General features: G+C 35.4%; 1 long non-coding RNA gene across 2 annotated transcripts; it reads left to right on the forward strand.

Annotated features, from left to right (window-relative positions):
• Positions 1 to 11256: 11256 nt before the first annotated feature.
• On the forward strand, positions 11257 to 13932 carry LOC113319557. 2 transcript variants are annotated; one of them, XR_003345621.1, is made up of 4 exons: positions 11257 to 11373; positions 11483 to 12680; positions 12767 to 12872; positions 13085 to 13932. It is a non-coding gene; the product is annotated as an uncharacterized LOC113319557 (long non-coding RNA). The 2 variants fall into 2 exon arrangements; XR_003345622.1 differs by having other exon boundaries at positions 11483 to 12671.
• Positions 13933 to 14642: the final 710 nt, after the last annotated feature.

Here is a 14642-nt window from a genome sequence, read left to right on the forward strand (position 1 = left end):
TCTTATCAATAGAGCGGGTGGGTCTATACAAGGTTAATGTGCAAATGGGAAGCAACAAAAGACTGATCCAAGCCGACAAATCAACAGGTCTACAAACAAGACAAGACTTCAAGGCTCGAGAAAAACCTAACCTGCACTGGCGTGGGATGCTGGAAACCGTGGTAAAACGACGCTGGAAAAACAACGTTGAGTAGTTCTGGTGACAAAGAAGAGAACATGTCAGGTATAGGCTTCCGGGAAGCAACAAACTCGACAGATTCAGATGAAGCAAAACCCTCGCCAGATTCAGTTGGAGCAACAACAGTATCATGCACATTCTCAGGCCTGTCAATGCTCTCGGCAGGTTCAGAAGGAGCCACACAGTCAATGCTCCTAGCTACAGGTTCACAAACACCGACAGTATCATGCACAACGACGACATTCTCAGGCTTGTCAATGACGTGTATGAGGAAGACTGCAGAAGCGCCAGGTCCAGCAATGGCAGCGTGACGAGCACCTTCAATCCCTTTACAGGGGGTTCTCCAGGCATGTAAGGTCATACAACAGCCGCATAACCACTGTCAGACTGTAGAAGAAAACTCTCCCAAGCACAGAAGACCCGTAAATCATTGGAGATGATGGTTCTGCAAGCAACCCTATTATCCATTGTTGAGAAATGTCTGTCCGGTAAGTGTTTAGCAAATGAACCCCTTACATAGCCTCTACCGTTCACCCCATCCAGAGAGCCATCAAAAATTTTGAAAGGGCAATGGTAATGTCCGTTCCGTGAAACATCATCAATGATAGGGTTTTGGTGTTGTGTAGAAGAAGATATCGGCTGGGAAGAAGAACAATGCTGAGAGTTCCGTGAACATCTAGGAGCAGAGGACCGTGAAGAGGCAGACATGGATGAAAAACCTTAGAAAACCCTAAAAACAAAAAAGGAACCCTAGGTCGAAAAGGACATAAAAAACAAGGTAAAAACAAACGTGGGAAAGGGAAAAGAAAGGAAAAAGAAAAATCAAAGAGAAAAAGCAACAGGGATGAGACGAATTCGTTGAAAAATCCTGGCTTTCAGTCTCCGGTTTTTCTCACTGGAGCTCATCGCAGTCGCCGATTTTTCCAATTTTGGAAACAATATCAATTAACAATTGTATTTAATCACGTAATTATATTTTTTATTTATTAGTAATTATTAATTTATATAATATTTGGGATCTATAAATACTTAAAGGAGATTTTTGAAACGTATTAAATTATTATATTGTCGAAATCATTATTTTAGCACTACAGGCCTAATAAGGGACTAAGAAATTTTATTATTTTAACGAGATTATTATTTTAACGAGGTTCTATTGTATTAACTAATCGAGTAATTAGCAGTCGTTTCTTGACTAGTCTAATAACGTTGACGAGCTTGAGGGTCCTACAATATCCGTTAGGTTTAAAATTACACAAAAAAAAGATTTAAATCCTGAGTACAAAACAACATATAAGTCCTAACTAGCTAGTAAGTTCTAAGATTAAACAACAAAATGATAAACTAATAAACAATTGATTGAACAGCGAAATAACAAACTCTCCCCCGATGATGATGAACTTAGCCTAGGCTGTTGCATCAAAGAATAATGTGTCCTTACCCTGTCTTCTCCTGCGCGGGCAACTATATCAATTGCATAAACTTAAGGGTTAATTGTCATCTAGTAATTACATTTTGTCCAAAGTTAGTGTTTGGTATAACATTTGTTCAACTTAGGGGTTGACTGTCTTTGACCGTATTTGAGTATACCTTAATTCAATTTCTGTAATGAATCATAAAGAATTTACAAATATACCCTGAAGTGGCCTAAGATCCAACGGCTTTGATGAAACCATTAAGCCAACGGTAAGAGATCAATATTTATCTTTTTATTGTTCTTCCGCCTCCGACGTGAACAAAAGAAAGAAAAGATGGAAGAGTTTATTTCTCCTCAAACTCGAGTGTGAAGCCGAGAATACATGATAGGATTGGGTACTTGATGCCATCGATTTGGTTGTGGGTGGCGTGTGATTAAGATAAGTGTTTGATTAAGATAAGTGTTTTTGAGTTGTTGCTACTACTGCCGACAAAAAAAAGATGGTGATGGATGACCTCATATCACCCTCAGATCCATAAAATCTCTAATCTTTACAACTTCCCTTCAACGATGCTCTTCTCTATATTTTTTCAGATGTCAGAATCATTTAAGTATTTTACCACCCAATACTTCCGACCCTCAAACTTTGTGTGTGATAATATATGATATCAACCCTAAAAATCAAAGAGATTTAATGGAAATGAAAAAAAAATTAAAGCGAGGGAATATGAGATGGGTCTGTTCGAGTTTGATACAGGGATTTGAATGGATTTGTGTTGGATTAGTATTGTTTTAGGTTGATTTATTGCCGAAAAACCAGTCAAGAATTTCTTTTGTTGTCGTTAGCTTTTAGTCATGAATGGTGTGGATTGAGAACTGATTTGGTGTTTGTGCCATATGAAGAAGCATGAGATTATTTTAGATCTGAATTGTTTGCAGGGATTCAGGGAACTAGAACTAAATGAAGATAACAAGAGTAACAGTTGAGAGGCATATCATATGCTCGACATAAGTTCCCTACCAGTTCTGCCCAAGATTTTTAGATGGTTCTAAATTATATATTGTGAAAATCATCAGTTGTAAGATATCAAATGAGTTAAATGTTATAATGGTGGTACGGGGTGGTTATGGTAGAGGTGGCCTGATTTTATGTTCTAAATGGCAATGGTAGTGGCGTCGGTAGGTGTTGATGGTGATTTCAGAAGTGGTGATGTAAATGTTTAGTAAATGAAGGGTGGGATGGTAAAATGAATAAATATATAAGTTTATGTAAGATTTTAGTTTAATTAAATTTGGACTTAACCAAGTCAATGGAAGTCAACGTCATTTTCAGATACCAACCCCTAAGTTGGACAAATGTTAGACCAAATATTAAGTTTGGATAAAATGTAAGTACTAAAAGTCAATTAACCCTAAACTAATTCTCCTGAAATTGTGCATCATCGACTATGGTATCAGGACCTGGAACACCGAGTACAACTTTGTTTCCATCTACCACAAACTGCTTGAGCTGATGGTTGAGCACACCTTAAACAATTTTGTAGTCATAGGCAGCAACGACCTTCTGAATATCTTCAGTTGCTTATTTATTCTGCCACGGAATTAAGAAATTATACATCATTAAACAGAACATGATAACGGTGGAACGTGAATAATCATTATATAATTTCGAGAATAAATTGTAATAAAGGTGGAGCTTTTCTGCATCACAAGGAATTATCAAGGTTGAAGACTCGCACATCGGACAAGCAATAAAAAAAGAACCCATAATTGAAGGATACTCTCACAAATTGGGGATACTCACAGTTCTATGGGGATAGATTTTGATTAAGGGGATATTTTTTTATAATAATAAAATGTCAATATCGTCCTTTAACCTAATAAAAACTAAAAAGAAAAACTAAAAAAACTAAATTCTCTTAAGTTAGTATCCCCAATTACTCAAAAACCCGTCTGCTCCTGCTCTTCTTTTCTTCTTCCACATCTTGTTCATTTAGTCGTCCATTAGTCGATGATTCCAATAATCTCTTCATCATTAATGTTCATCATGTTGTGATTGGATTGTTTAGGTTTTAAACAAAAACTAGGTCAAAATTTAGTTAAGGTGAGCAATCGGTAATGGTAGGAGTATGGAAACACCACCGACTGTTGTTTTCGGTTTTTTTTATCGAATGAAGCCAGTACCGACTGTTGTTGTCGGTTTTGTTTACAAAATGAAGGCAATACCAACAACCCAATAGGCAATTGATGAATATAAGAAGCTGAGTTGTCCGTTCACATTCAAATAAAAAACAAAACAGGTTATTGATATGTTCGGCTAAAATTTACTTTGGCCGACACTAAGCATGTTGATGAGCACAAACCTAAGAGGATTCACGTGTGAGACAATGGAAGCAAGACCTTGACCTCTTTTGCCATAAGGAACAAAGGTATAACAGTATCCATCACTTTCCCAAAGTTTATTAGCACATATTCAAAATATGTTTTTTTGTCTTCTCATTCGAATTGCCATTCCTTCTCGTTCAATATGATTTTTGGAGCTTCAGTTGCCTAACCTCCCACTGCTGCTACTGTTTCTCGCGACATCTCTTGCTCAAAATGATATTCTGATGACAAACTCAATTCCAGTACTTCAATAATTCAATTCAATCGATCTTTGTTTATGTGTACACATACTTATGAAAACCAAGGGAAAAAAACATTTCTCAAGGACAAGTTAGTCATTACCAAATTCTTTTGGATATGGGGTTTTTCAAATTACTTCATAACATTTTTTTATTATTATTTTGAGTATCCCCAATTTGTGGTGGTATCCCCAATTGTGGGTTCTAAAAAAACTATATTAAATTGGTCCAAATGCCTAACCTTTCTCTAAGCATTTAACACATCTAACCACAAGAAATTAAATACGACAAATCACTATCAAGTTTCAATCAACCCCAAGCAAAGGCTAACGGTCTTCATGCACAAGTGACAAATAGTTACCAGACATATCCACCAAAGTAGTTTGCTAGGCATGAGTACGCTTAAAGTATTCTACAAGGCATGAATACTTTCAAGTATAAAGTATTCAACATAGTGAAATAAGGAGTAATTAACATCTTAAGAACAAAAACTAAGGATTTTTGAAGCTAAACATTCACCCGATGTTGCTGCAAACCCCGTCTTTGTCAAGTACAACATGCCCCTCAGCACAACGCAGGACTCCAACACAACTTATCTGCAAGATTTGAGATGCAACTAATCACTATGATGAACTGAGAATGGAAAAACGGTTTCAGAGTTAACATAAGGACAAATTTGAGATGTTAATACAATAGTGTTACCTCCCTGTCTGTCCCTAAGGTAGTAATCTATTGCCATCAGCTACAAGACCCTTAAACCTAATTAAAAACTTGTGACTCCACAGAATTTCTCCCTATGTCACCAACAAAAATAAAAGAAACACAAGAAAGGCTAAATTATATCAATTTCATCAAGATCTACTCAAATGATATGTACTGCAAAGACACAATACCTAGACTGATGACAATGCGATGAAAGCCGGATAAAAATTCCAGTTTCAAATTCAGTTGCAACCCGAAACCTGAACAACCGTACTCATTAGTCCAACAAATGACGGATAACATAACATAAAAAAATATATCTAGTTATAATAATCAAATAAATCTTAATCACCTGAATTTATAACATTGACCTCCTTCACACCTTCAACAACTCCACCTCCTTTACAAGCAGTACTGCACTGTAAGGAGCGCGACTGTAACTGAATCGGTTGGAGGGTGGATTCGGTCTCAACTACATTCCAATCCAAAGTCTGATAGTAGGCTAGTGTCTGTAGCGGCTTAATACAGTGTGGCGTTCAATCTGGACGAGGTCACGAGGTTTTTCTGCTATTGAGGTTTTCTCGTTAACAAAATTTCTGGTGTCTTCTATTTTTCCTTTTCCGCATTATATTGTTTATCTTTATAATTGGATTTACACAGGTTTGTGCTAGTTCAATCTAAGAAGATAGGTCTGCTTAATTGTAATCGATTGCGAAACTAGTTTCTTGTAGAATTTGTATCTTGAAAGATAGATAACAAGTTTAATTACATGGCAGAATTCCGATTGAATTATTTGTACACGACTAAATTGATCTTGGATATTAATTTTTGAGATCGTCCAAGTACTCTGCTTAACAATCAGGTTCATGGACCTTGTGTCTATATACATACTGATTGAGTAGAGGTTGAGATATTAACTCTATACATATTTTCAAGGATCATTAAGTTGATCTACTTGCAATTGTGTTAAGTTTTATCTATACGGGTTGTCGAACAAAAAAATTGGGTGTATTTGGTATCCCCTGAGTTTTCAAAACCTTCTAGGGGAAACTTTGCTCTTCATGGAACTGGCACCGGACAATATATCGGGTCACTCTTAAAAATTTCCCATTTGTATCTAGTATGAATTGAATATTTCGTAATCACATTACAAAATTCTTCAACACCTCCTTCAAAGATCCGACCTACACCACTTAGGAAGTTAACTCATGCATCAAACTTCCTTGGTATTCTTTCACACACAGATGCATAATCTGTCGAGTCTTCTACAACAGATGCTTCGTTGTTTGAAACACAACTTGATAACAATAAAATAATGGCACCAGATAAAGGAGTATCATCAACACTGGTAATTAAATGAACAGTAAACTTCAAAAGATCAAGTTCATTTGAGTTGTGATAGAGAAAATAATTTCAAATCAAAGTTAGAATGAATGGTATAAGACGCTCCATAAACAACATAAGAAAACATGATGAGATATTCAGTAAGATATTTCCAAGCATGTTTCACAATGGTTTTCAACTCGCTACCAGTAGTTGATGCCGAAACATGATGGGAGACACTTAGATTGCAAAACGTAAACTCTACAACAACCATTTTTTGCCTGCAAAAAAATATAAAAGACAGACGATAATTAAATTATGTCAATAACTAAGCATAGTCTGAAAATGTTGTTAACAACCAAAGTTCATATGGAAACTTCTGTCGACAACTCAATTTATACCAAAAAACTGGTATAAATAAGCACAATTGACACTGTAGCTGGAATCCAAAAAGATGTTGGTTTCAGAGTATGGTGTCAACAAGCAAAGTTGATCCCAAAAACTAGTATCAACAAGCTAAGTTGATCAAAAAAAAAAAGAAAGAAAGAAACATGTAGGTTCAGAAAGTAACAGAAACATGCAGTTGATGACATGCCAACATGTCAGTTATCAAATAGTTTTTGCTCCAATTATTCATAAGCATCATGATCTTGTTAACTCTTTAAGTTTCTTCTAACTTCCAAATCACATTCATAGGAAAAATGCAAGCTCGCTGATACTTATAAGTGCGTAAACTCATTTCACATTCATAAGTTTCTATTTGTTACGCACTTCACTTTGTAGCGCTCAAATTAACTTGGTTCTTGTTCGTCCCTTAGAAAACAAAACGCTACCGGTAAGTGGTGACCTGGTCAACGTACGCTCAATAATTTTCAACAACGGCATCTCCTACATGTTAGTTTTGTAAGTGCAATCCATTATAATAAATTCATGAAAGCATTGAGCCAATTAAACACACGTGGGAATAAAGATATGTATTATGTCTCTATCTGGATCCACGTTCTTTTGAACCGCATAGTCTTTTTCTTTAGCAAAAAAATAATAATTACTGCATAACCTTTGTATCTCTTCATTCCTTCTTTTTAGTTTTCTCAATTACATTGTAAATGGTGGACAAAAGGAGTGGTTATCCTTATTATCCTCCTTAGCATTTAATCTGATTTAGAATAGTGGTAAATAAAATATCGTTCCCTCGGACTTTATCAAGATCCGATTTTAGACTTAAGTTCAACAATAAAATAACAAATAAATAAAAGATAATAACAAGACTAAGAGACGTTAGGACTCAAGATTCCATCATGATTCATACTCATGAGATTCATATATTAATTTTAGACAATAAGTCTCATATAATAGAAATATTAACTTAATTCTTTGCTAAAGGTAGGTTTTTAAAATAGTAAATATAAAATATAAGCATGGATAATCATAATTACTCCAATCATGAAATATGACTTTAGCTCTCCATTATTACAAAGAATAAAAAATAAAAATAAAATTCTAAACTACTCCTAATGTTGGATACAACCCCCCCAAAAAAAAGAAAACTGACTCCGACTCCTTTATAGTGGGAAATTCGAACTCCTTCAATAATTTGCGACATCAAATTGTGTCACTTTTTATTTTATGGCCAATAGAGTAGTGCCATGTGTCAGGACATTACAAAATCCTCCAATAAAATGTGCCACACGTCAAATGATATAAACAACATGCACAGAATATTCTTCATTTTTTAGTAATTCCAACCATAAAGAATAATATTTTTCCATAATATTGATTTCCTTCTTTATTTTGCTTATTTTCTTCATTAAACCAAATATCTTCAAATATCATTTTATCATAATGAATATCATGCAAATGGTTTCCATACTTTCTACCCATATCGTTGCATGCTTACCACACTCCCACATTCAAATGATTAGGCTAATAAAGTATTTCTTCATTTTTTTTTTCTCCTTTTGAGCCTAGCCCATTACATTACTTCATTTCCTCCATTTCACCATCATAATTCCGCATTTCAGCCCTTCGAGCTTTATTTCTTAAAAAATGCAAAAATAACCAAAATATCAAATATGTGCAAAATTGAGAACTAATAAATATAAATTTGTGTAGTAAATATGTAAGAATTAAGCACTTATCACACCCCCAAACCTATATTTTGCCAGTCCTCGAGCAAATCTAATCTAGAAAATAAAATTCTAACTCACTGTCGCAGGCATCACGATTGCATTTAGCATGTGCAACAAGCCTTTTAACCCATAGGTGTCCCTATCAGACGAGTTTTAGTTCACAAGTATCCAAAGAGCTATGAGGATATATATTTTCTCAACCCATCGCCAAGTAATTAGAGTACAAGAGAAAACATCTGTCAATGTATGCGCTCAACAGAGGGAGAGACCCGTTCAACAACGAAAGATATAGATCCATTAAACAACTGGAACAACAACCAAAGAGATATATCCGCTCAGTAGCGGAGAGATATCCACTCTACATCGGTTATAATATTGGTAGATAAAGACATGCTCAACAACTGGTCTTATCCGCTCAATAACGGTAGAGATAGTATGTGGCGAGTTGAACTAGTGTCAGAAAGGTTTCGTACCAGATGGAAATCGGACTAACAGAGCAACCAACATGCAATTCTTCTCGACTCTATCATAGTTCTCGATAGAACCAACATCATCTTCGGCTTCAACTATTGATGACAAACCGTTGAACAATCAAATGATGTAAGTTGCTGAATTTTATGATACTAAGGCACTACAAGTTGTGAAGATCCAAATAGTAAATTCCTTCAACCATAGTGCTGGACATTCTTAAGCAAATGTGTCGTTCCTAATCTCCTAAAGTAATTAGGCTTAGTCTCAAAACTTAATAACTGATACATTCGAAACTCAAATGTTCACACATATAAAAGAAATTTTGATGGGAAAACAAAGTCAATTTTGGTATTATCACCTAGGCAAACAACATCAACCAGCGAATGGGTTTCTAATAGTTGAACTTCTTTTTGGACTTCTTTAGGTTCAGGAAAGCATGTATGAAGGTAATCGTGTAAAATGGTTGAGGCACATATGTCAAGTCCCAGGTGGGCGAACTTTCTAAGAGTCAATGGTAAGGCATATGGAGAATGATAATCACCCCAAAATTGGGAGTTTTCAGTGTCTCTAAATAAACTAGTCACAATTTCCCTAATGTCTACATCTTTAGATTCCTGTAATGGTCAATTGCTTCTTCTATATTATAATTAGGTGGTGCATCCTCACTCATGTTTAAAATCTCCACGAGACTATATTCTTCGTCTAAGACTAGTGTTTTTAAATTGTTACTCTAAAGCAGTATTCTCAGGATAAACCCGTTCATTTAAACCATCATCGGCTTCGTAACAAGGAAATACCACATCGTCTAAAACAGTGGTATCTCTAGTCAAATCCTTTTTTTTTTTTGAATAAGTGAATAATCATTAAATTTATTAAGGAGGACGGAACCATTGACAGGGTCACTTTTGACAATTGACGGATCTGTCTGTTTCATCTGATCCAACGACTCAAAGCCCCTGTTAGATACTATCAAAAATGACCATGTCAAAGGATCCGTTCTCTTTATTAGGATTTGAAAAATAAATAACAATATTTTCATGATCACGATGCCCATATATTTCATATTCTTCATCAGTATTATCCTCATCATCATAATAATATGAAGATTGTCGAACCTCATATAAACAAGTAGTGTTACCAATTCTAACCTCGTCATCCTGATTATGCAAATAATATATATCTTCATTTTCAAGGGTAATATTGAAAATTAAGATTATTTTGAGCAATTATTTCCTTCGTTTCTGATACAAACCTATTTGCCATCTCAGTCAACTGTTCGAGGGACTCTTCCAAAGAAGGTTTTGGTTCATAAGAAGTTCTAAGTTACATCTCGGTGAACTACTTTAGGGACTCTTCATTGTTAGAAACACTGAAGGAGAAATACTCATTGTTGCAGTTCGTTCATTCGTTTCTAACTCAAACCTATTTGTATTCTCAGTTAAGTGCTTGAGTGACTCTTCTAGCGAAGGAATATGAATAGAAGGATTATAAAAAGTACTAGATTCCAACTGTTTGATTAAATCCTCCAAATAAGATGAACTAGTACTAAAATATTCCTTATTTTCTTGCTCGTATGACCTGTGCGCATGCGAATAATAACTGGGATCACCATGGTATGAGCCATAACCTTCGAAAGGTTGGTGGTTCCAAACACTATCCACACTATGGTCATAGTACAAAGAATGCCCATTTTGAGAATCAGTGCATATTCCTTGAATTGGCTATCGTAATATCAGTTCGACATTTTTTAATGCACGTGCAAATGCATGGTCGGCTAAAAATTGTGTAGGCTCATGTTACCTCAGCAAAATATACCCACAGTCAATGACTGATCAAAGATACAAGGCTGAGGTTTGTGACGGTTCAGATGATAATTCCCTAAGGGTTCACCGTACTGTCCCGCAAGTTTTCCTAAAAATCGGTATATGACGATGCGATATGCTGCGCACGTGAGTGTCTTTTTTTCTTTTATATAATGAAAATACAATGAAAAAGAAATAAATATCTAAAAAGAATAATAAGAAAAATTCTAGTCTAATTATGTACTACAAAATAAAATCTAACAAATAGAGGTTTTATAATATATTTATTTACAGAAATAAAATAAGAACAAAAAATAAAATAAGAACTTGGAAACTTACCTTTTGTGGTTATGCAATATTTATCTCCACATTAAATGCCAAAATAAACCTGCGCGCCATAAATAGAAAGATACCCAAAACATAAAATAGAATAAAATCTAATTATTTACTATTATAATGCCAAGAGGCCAAATAAGAGCTTTTGACTGAAATGTCCATACACAAAAAAACGAAATCAAAATAATGTGAGGGTTGTTTTGTCAACTGTATCTCTAAAAACCAAAGGATAAAAACATATATTTACCCTACGGTCCTTACCTGTTAGCACATTCTGGAAGCAATTTGAAATTCAAATTTCAAATCCCACTCTCTCCTCTCAAGTCTCGATTTTAAATTTAAACCAAGAGCTCAATTTCTACTTGCAGAAGTGGGAAATCCGAAAACCAAGGTATATTTTTTTTAGGGTTGTATGTTAGTCCTTGCACTCTCACGCAACTTTCTTCTTTCTTTGTATTCAATATGAATCTAACCCGTATTCCGTTTGAGCTATTTTGTAGAAATGGATGGGATTTTTCTTAGGGTTCCATACATAATACAAAAGCAAGTCAAATTCTGCTATACTAATGCACGATAAGTGTTTGTAGCAATGTCACGAAGAGTTCCTATTTTTGTAAGAAATGATTAGATTTTTCTTGAGGTTCTGTACAAAGCATATAAAGTTCTGTCATTACTGATGCATGGTAACCTTTGTAGAAATGTCACAAAGAAGTTTCTTTTGTTGGGGGCAGATTTTGGGTCCTGATTAGTTCAAGTCCTTAGAGCTAATGTGTACAAGATCTGAGATTGTAGTGGAAAAGAAGTTGTATTTTAATTTTTGGGTCACATTTTAATTTTCTTAGAGTTGTGGAAATTGAAAGGAGACTAGAGGCCGTTGTTGAAGCTGAACACAACTTCAGTGGATGGAACCTGAGGAGAACTCAGATGAAGCGAAACTTTCTAAGAAAGCTTCGCAAAGTGGTAGATGGATTTTCGGTTTTTGGTAAGGTCATTTTGGATATCTTCTGCAATTCACATAGATTATACCTTTAGCCAGTTAAAGATTTTTTGCGGTGCAGAAAACCGGAGAGGTCAGCGGTAGAGAACATTCTAAAGTTAATTACTTTGAGCTCCTTTTCAGTTATTTTTTGTGAAATTTTAATATGATTCTACCTAATAATGTATTTAATAAAGTGGTATTTTTATAGGTGATTTCCTATATTAGAACTGGGAGCAATCTACTTTAGTCCTTAACTGGTAGATACAAATACCTTCCCTATACGGTGAAGCAACTAATCTCAATGTAGGTTCTTTAATCCTAATAGCAAACTTACCCCAAATCTGACGTAGCGACAAGATTTTTTTTTAACATCAACTTTAAATCCATGAATTGTACTTAAAGGTAGTAATAAGAACATAATATGTTCACAATTCTGTTCCTATGCACGCCAGCTTAGGATTGTATAAGGGAAACCAGTTATGATGTTTATTTCTATTTCTTTTGATTTGCTTGTTAGTTCTTCCTCTGTTTTAAGGTTCCAGAAAATTTGGCAGCCGACACTTCTCGATCATTCCCACAGGATGAGTTTTGAAGCTTGCATCAGGCGGCCTCGCAGTTTATTGGTGATGGTGGTGGACATTGCACATGTTATGGGTAATGATGTTGAACCCAACATCAATAGCAGCAGACAAGAAACTAACTGTACCAAGGTAGCCATTGTAAGTGAACTAGATTCTGTTTTTTTTTGGGGTAGATTTGTTGCGTTTGGATGTTTATGAATTAGTTCTCTTATAATACAATGAAGTTCCATGAGAGGAAAGGAGGACAAGGTGTTACTTAGCATCAACATACACGGAGATATTTCCAGCATGGGAAAAGGTGTATCTGATTGTTTAAGGATCTCTTATTGGGTAAACCCATGTTTCTTATTATTTGACTTTGTTGTTGTTGTTTATGGTGCTGATTTTGATTATCAATTCTTCATCGGCTTAGACTTGAGACCCTAATGCAGTAGGCTTAGGTTTAGAGTGCAGATAAGTATGTACTGATTTTTGTAGTTTGATTTTCAATTCTTAGTCATATTTGAAGTGTTCAAGAATTGTCTTCTTAATTTTGGTTGCAGGTTCTAGAGTAATTCAAGTTGGTTATCTTCTTGATTATGGGAGCCAAATATTGGAAGCATGTCACTAATTGATGAAGTTCAATTACTGTGAATGATGCTATGATTAAACATGGAGGTAATCTTCGTGTTTGTATCTTTCAATTTTCTATGTAATCTTCTCATCGTATTTACTTTAAATGATGCTTCGTGTTTACTACTGCAAGTGTCATAAATTCTTCATATAATCTTGACGACGAGCAGAAAAACGCTATTAATAAAATATTATTCCAGGTTAATGGTTTTTACTTGAGTCAAGTTATGGTCAAATCAACACAACCTTAATTCAGTTGATGTTCCAGTCGTGGCCTCCTTTTAGTTTTCTTGATTTTTTCTTAAAATTGTTTTGATTTTTGAGGTATGAAAATACTTAAGCTTTGGTCTCTACAAAACTAAAACATAAACCTAAGTGTGATTTAGAAAACCTAAAAAGACCCCCACTCTGTGTTATGGGACTTTAAAAATGCAAAGTTAGTAACGCGTTCATATCTAAGCATGAGTATGAGTTAGCTGTTGTAAGATGCCAGAGCCTATCATCTGCTTCCATTTATTTATTTGGTTATTCTTTTTGTTCTTTGTTAACTTGATCCTGGTATCACTTTGTTCTCATCTGCAACCACGTGCAATAAAAAATGGTGCTATCAAACAGCCAAAAGAAGTAACAAATAAAATTTTCATTGAAATATCTGTCTATCCAACTTGGTTGTTACCTATATATTTGGCGGCCACAATTTTATTGATGAAACAAGACATCCCTGAATTGGGATACTGTATGATCTCAATGATGATGGTTGTGAAAAGCGAGGTCAGCACCTCTCATTTTCTTCCTCGCTTTACTATGTTTATCTTTGTAAACCAAGTTATTGAATGATATATGTTATGATTTTAGAAAGACTTGAAGGATCTGGATTCTGGAGGGCCCTCAAAGACAGTTCCATCTCGGAGATCTTCAATCAATGAGAAGGAAAGTAGCTGAAGTTCAAAGAGGCCAGGTTTCCCAATTAGTTTTTTGTACACTATCGGCTCTAGGGCTGCACAGGAACCGTCCCATCCCATGAAACCGTACCGGAACCGCAGGAACCTTGTCGGTACCGTCCCGGAACTGCGGTCAGATGGGACATGTACGAGTACCGAAAACTGGTATCGTGCCTAGAATAGGTACGAGTAACGGTTCTATGCTATTCCTGTCCCGTCCCGTCCCGTCCCGTAGTACCGAGGATCTCTAACCGTTGAAATTAGGGTTAAATCCTAGCCGTTAATAGTAGGGGTTATACCCTTTCTCTATCGTATTCTCCATCCCGGAAATCTTCTCACTTGGTTGCGAAGTAAACCAATTTCAGCTCTTCCATACAACCCCATACAAACCCAATTTCGGTCCATGTTTAGAAATCCACACATCTGCTAATGTTGATTTTGGAACAAATGTTCAAATCCATTAGAGATAACAACACCAGACAACCCCAATTCCATTTTTAAGCAAACTCATTGCAGGTACTAGGCAATAAACACCACTGCCTTACTG

Source organism: Papaver somniferum, chromosome 10, assembly GCF_003573695.1.
Source record: "Papaver somniferum cultivar HN1 chromosome 10, ASM357369v1, whole genome shotgun sequence".
In the NCBI taxonomy this organism is placed as follows: Eukaryota; Viridiplantae; Streptophyta; class Magnoliopsida; order Ranunculales; family Papaveraceae; genus Papaver; species Papaver somniferum.